The sequence below is a fragment of the Abrus precatorius genome, unplaced genomic scaffold (assembly GCF_003935025.1).
Source record: "Abrus precatorius isolate BTA unplaced genomic scaffold, Abrus_2018 Scaffold2, whole genome shotgun sequence".
NCBI lineage: Eukaryota > Viridiplantae > Streptophyta > Magnoliopsida > Fabales > Fabaceae > Abrus > Abrus precatorius.
In genome coordinates this window covers 18409237-18415236 of record NW_020874362.1, presented here as the reverse complement: position 1 = coordinate 18415236, position 6000 = coordinate 18409237, and positions in this window count along the sequence as shown.

Genomic DNA, 6000 nt, shown 5'->3' with positions numbered 1-6000 from the left:
GAACCCCTTTAATTCCTAGTGCCTCTGCGCGTGTTTACTATTAAATGAAAGTAATTACGCCCAGACTCATTAGTCCCAAAAGCTTTTTAAAGTGATTAATATGGAATGAAAGTGAAAACTACAGAGAGTGGGATCACTTGCCTTAGCTTGAAAGTGACTACTATGGAATGAAAGTGGTTACCCCTGATGGTGAAATTGAAACTTCTTCCCCTAAAGGTCATTGTTGTGAGGCAGGGGTGACTATATCTCTGCACTTGAACTTCCTTTGATTTATGCTTGAATCCAATCCAAGATTTACAATTGTCCACTGTAAAGATTTGAGAATATGCAGGAAAATCATGTCAAATTCATCACATATCTCAGCTCAAATATGAAAATGCTTATTGAATGTAAAGAACAACTAAAATTCTTAACAACTTGTGAGTTGCCTCTCACACAACGCTTCTTTAACGTCACTAGCTTGACATATGAAGTGAGTTATGCAGGCCAAGGGTTGGGATAGAGGTTGGTGCATGGTGATTGTAGGTCAATCTCCTCAACTTCTTCCAAGGGAACTGAATTTTGCAGAAAATGTTTCAAGCTATGTCCATTCACCATGAAGCTTTTCCTAGTGGAATCGCTCTTGCTTTCCACTACACTATTAGGAAATACTTGTGTAATTGTCAATGAACCAATCCACCTGAAATGCAACTTTCAAGGTATGAACTTGAGGCGTGAGTTGAATAGAAGCATTTTTTTGACCTACAGAGATCACTCTTCTACCTATCAATTTATCATGATACTGCTTGGTTCTCTCCTTGTAGATTCTTGAGTTTTCATATACTCCTAAGTGCAGCTCTTCTAGTTCTTAGAGTTGTGGCTTCCTCTTCCTCTTTCTCATTCTCTTCCTTTTCCTCTAAAGCTGCCTCACTAGTTTAGTCTCCTCTTTCAACAGAATTTTGTGCATGCACAGGAGGAGGCTAATACCAAGAATGTCAGCTACAGTCCATCCAATAGCTCTCTTGTGCCTTTTAATTACTTCCAACAATATCTCCTCTTGATCGCCTTCAAGCTTTGTGGAAATAATGACCGGGAGTTTCTCATTGGCTTTTGAGTAAGTATATTTCACATGTTCCAGTAGGGGCTTCAACTCCAATGTGGGAGGTTGCTCCATAGAAGGAAGTGATTTGGCACTTTTATTTGACAAAATCTCTACAATATTTAAATCAAAGGTGTTAGATTCAACTATACTTGTTGTATTCAATACATCACATTCTAACCCTATGAAATTTTTAGTTTCATAAACATTAAAAGTAGTAGAGTTTGCATTCAAATAATCAAAATTCTCAGCACAAATGTCACACAGAGAAGAACTATTACACGATTCACAAAAGGAAGTATTTACACAATCAGAAAAATTAAGAAAAGAGTCTCCTCCTAGAAATTCAGACAAACTATCCTCTACTAATTCATCAAGAAGGTCAATGTGGAAAATAGAATGTTCTTCATTTGGGTGTTTCATAGCATCCAGTATGTTAAAGCGGGCAACACTGTCTCCAAACTCCATTGTAAGTGACCCAGCATGCACATCAATCTTTGTTCTTGCAGTCTTAAAGAACGGTCTTCTCAAAATGATTGGTGCAATACTATTTATTGACTCTTTCATATCAAGGATGTAAAAATCATTTGGAAAAATGAGGTCATTCACCCTCACTAACACATCCTCCACAAGTCCAGCTGGATGTGTTGTGCTGCTATTGGCCAACTGAATAATCACACCAGTAGGCTGCAGAGGGCCAAGAGATAGTGAAGTGAAAATAAACAATGGCATAACATTAATGGATGCTCCTAGATCTAGAATGGCATTATCAATCTTGTTATTACCAATGGCACATGGAATAGTAAATGTTCTTGGATCTTTGCACTTCTCAGGCATTGTAGCTCTTTGTTTCTCAAAAAGTGCAGAAACATTCCTACCCATATTTACCCTTTCATTACCCTTAAGACACCTTCTATGCTTGCACAAATCTTTTAAGAATTTGGCATATCTGGGTATTTGCTTGATTGCATCCAGCAAAGGTATATTCACCTTTACCTTCCTGAAGGTGTCTAAGATCTCTTTGTCGATCTCTTCATATTTCTTGCTTGGCTGGATGACTCTTTGAGGAAAGGGGAGAGGAATTGCTTTTTCAATATTTTCTGCTACCTTTTGCTGAGTAGGTGTAGGTCTTGACTGTTCTTGAGTCTTTTCCTCTCTATTTTGACCAATTGTAGCTGGAGTACATCTTGAGTCTTCCTTCTCCTTGGGCATTGTGGGCTCTTGCATCACATTTCTAGATCTCAGGGTGATTGCACTGACATTTTTGGGATTCATAATAGTTTGTGCAGGGAGGTTCCCTGAGCCTTGAGATTGTTGATTCAGAGAGGAAGCCAACTGTCCCATTTGATTCTCCAAAGTTTTGATACTAGCCTCGGTTCTCTGCTGGAATGTGATGTTGTTCATGATCAATTGCTTTATGAGCTTCTCAAATAATGGTTCATTTTTCTGGGATGCACTTGGTTGTGAAGAAGGTGGTTGGTGATGATGCTGGGCTTGTTGTGGTTGATGTTGGGATTGATGGGATCTATTTGGGCCAGTATGATGTGCTTGATATTGAGTGCCTTGCTGCTTGTTGTGTTGTTAAGAATTGTTCCCCATCTCAAATTTGGATGGTTCCTCCAGCCTGGGTTGTATCTATTGGAAGATAGATCCTAATTTGGCTGTTACTGCAAATTTGGAAAAGGAAATTTATTAGTGTAAATGTTTGCAGCATAAGTCTAAGGATTACCTTCTAGAGTGTCAGACTCTTGTAGTGTAGGGCAGCTATCAGTGTAATGGTCGGTAGCTGAGCAAATACCACACAACATGGCTGGAACGGATGGTGGAGGATGTGAAGATGCAGCAACACTCTTTTGCATGGAAGCCAATTGCTTCACCATGGATGCTAATTCATCAAGCTTGTGTTTCAGTTTACTAGATTCAGCAACTTGTACTTCACTCACATTTCTGGTAACACAAGAAGTTTGCCTTATTGCAAATTGTTGGGAGTTGGTAGCCATGTTCTCAATCAAGTTGTGGGCTGCAATCGGAGTTTTGTCAACCAACGCCCCTCCACTTACGGCATCTATCATGCTTCGGTCCATAGAGTGCAGTCCCTCATAAAAGTATTGTATCAACAATTGATCACTAATTTGGTGATGGGGGCAGCTGGCACATAGTCTCTTGAACCTTGCCCAGTATTCATAAAGGGTTTCTCTTTCAAGCTGCCTTATCCCACAAACTTCCTTTCTTATGGACGCAGCTCTTGATGCTGGGAAAAATTTCTCCAGGAAATGCCTTTTCAAGTTATCCCAACTAGTAATAGATCCTGGAGAAAGATAGTAAAGCCAATCCTTGGCTGCATCCATCAGAGAGAATGGGAAAGCCTTTAATTTAACATGCTCCTCGGGCACACCTTGTGGCCTTATGGTTGAACAAACAATATGGAACTCCTTGAGGTGCTTGTGTGGATCTTCACCTGCAAGGCCATGAAATCTTAGCAACAAGTGTATTAGTCCAGTCTTTAGTACAAAAGGAGCATCAATGTCAAGATACTGTATGCATAAAGTTTGATATGTTACATCCAGTGCAACCAGTTCCTTTAATGTTCTTTCATTGTCAGTCATTTGTTCAAATTCAGATTCTAAAGAATGAGGTGATGAATAGATAGATGAAGGAGATGAAGGTTCCTCAAAATGTTCAGAATTATGTCTATGTAATCTAATGCTACTATGAAATATCCTATCAATCTCGGGGTCAAGTGGATACAAGTCTCCAGGATTCGATCTGGTCATACATTAAAAATTAACTATGAGGAATGAAAAGAAGTAAGCTAAATGAAACAACAAAAATGCAGAACAATTCAGCTAACAATAAGTGTAGAAAAATGAAGCATTAACACTAAATAGCAAAACAGAAAGAAGTTGCAAACTATGCCACGAAAATATGCAACACACAAGCACAAATTCTGTAGAATTATGCATAATTATGCAACAAAGGCAGAACAATAGTGCAGAAAAATTGAAAATAGAACACTAAAACAGAGCAACTAACAAGTTCAATGCAAAATTAACACCAAAGTCCCTGGCAACGGCGCCAATTTGATGAGCAATGAATTTTCGTTTCGTTTTGCAAAAAGATTTGTCGTCAACCTTCATCAAAATATGCAAAAAAATTTATGTAGTCTAGGATGCAAGCCTAGGTTGTCTCTAACGACTTTGGTTTGTAACATACATTAAACACGTTGTAAACATTTACTATAAAAGCAATTAAAACAAGGGGGTTTTGTGTAAGTCCAATTTTAATGTAAAGGCAAGTGATGAAATTAATGAATCCAATCAATGAAATGAGCAAAATTCTATTCCTATCCCTCTCAAGATTCAATACTTTTCCTATTCCTTTGAATTAGGGTAACTCAAAAAGCAAGAATTAACCTTAATGTCCCATACAAATTAAGCAATCTTCATGGGCTCCAACTCTTTTCCCCAAGATTACATAACCTTAGAAACTAACTTAGGATTAAGCAAACTAAGCTAAAAATTTCATGAAAACGAATTGGGGTTAATTAAGTAATGTCCCTCTCATTCAACCATTAATTCAATTCAAAGAGTTGGGAAATATAAATTCATGAAGAAAAGAGAATTATATTGATATTCACACCCACGAATTCAAGAATCCATGAACTCACTAAGGATTACAAGAAAGTTCAGCCCTCTATAAGGATGGGTCTTACAAATTCAAGATGAAAACAAGGAAAATTCAACATCATCAATGCAAGAATTAAAGGAAAATGAAGAGAAATTGTAAATCAAACCCTAAGATTGGCCTTGGCTGTCACCCAAGGATCCTAAGCTCTGCAAAATGCTCCCAAAGTGGCAAAAGAATCTAAAGTTATGAAAAACTGCGTACCCTAATTTCTCAAATTCTATTTATAGTGCAGAAATTTTCGCCCAAAGTAACTACTATGGTTTTATAGTGATAACGCGTAGTGCTCCATAGTAGTTACTGTCGCTCCATAGTGGTTACGTGCAAGTCCTGTGATTTGGGCCTCTCTTGAGTTATCACTTTGGCATCATAGTGATAACACGCAGTGTTCCATAGTAGTTACTCTCACTCTATAGTAACCACGCGCAAGTCTGGTGCTTTTGGCCTCTCTGGAGTTGTCACTTTGGTATCAGAGTAATAACTTTGGTTGCTCCAGAGTGTCTACTATGGTTCCAAAGTAAACGCGCGCAACACTTTCTCAAAATAGGCCTCTGTAGTTGTTACTATGGTTTCATAATGATCACTTTCGTCTGCCCTTCTAGATTTAGCTTGCTGTAGTGTTCACTATGGGATCCAAAGTGATCACTTTCGTCTCAAACTTTCTCAAATGCTAAAAATCCATGCAAAAAGTCTAGAAATTCCTGCACAATTATTCGAATGATCAAAATTGCAAACTATATCCATGTAAATCAATGTAAATTAACCAAAAATTAAGAAACCTATGATATTTGACCAAAATGATGTTTTTATGTTATTTACACTTCCTAAGTTTACTTTTTCTATTAAGAAACATCAAAATGACAAGTAAAAATCTAATAAAATGTGGATTCATCAATGAAGCAGCAGAGAGGAAAATTGAACAAGATTTGCAACAAGGAAATTTTAAGCTATTGAAGAAAGATCATTCAGAAGAAAAAGTAGAAATTTCTATGAATTCTGAGAGGAAAACCAAGAAGCAACTCTTTGAAGATGCTTGCAAGCCAATAGATCTCGAAAAATACAAGAGGTTGCCTTATCCTCAAAGGGTTCAAAATCCTAAACAGGAAGAACAATTTGAAAGGTTTATCAATGTTTTTAAGAAATTACAAATTAACATTCCTTCTGCAGAAGCTTTGGAGCAGATGCCTTCATATGAAAAGTTTATGAAAGAACTACTCTCCAGAAAAAGAAAGCTAGAG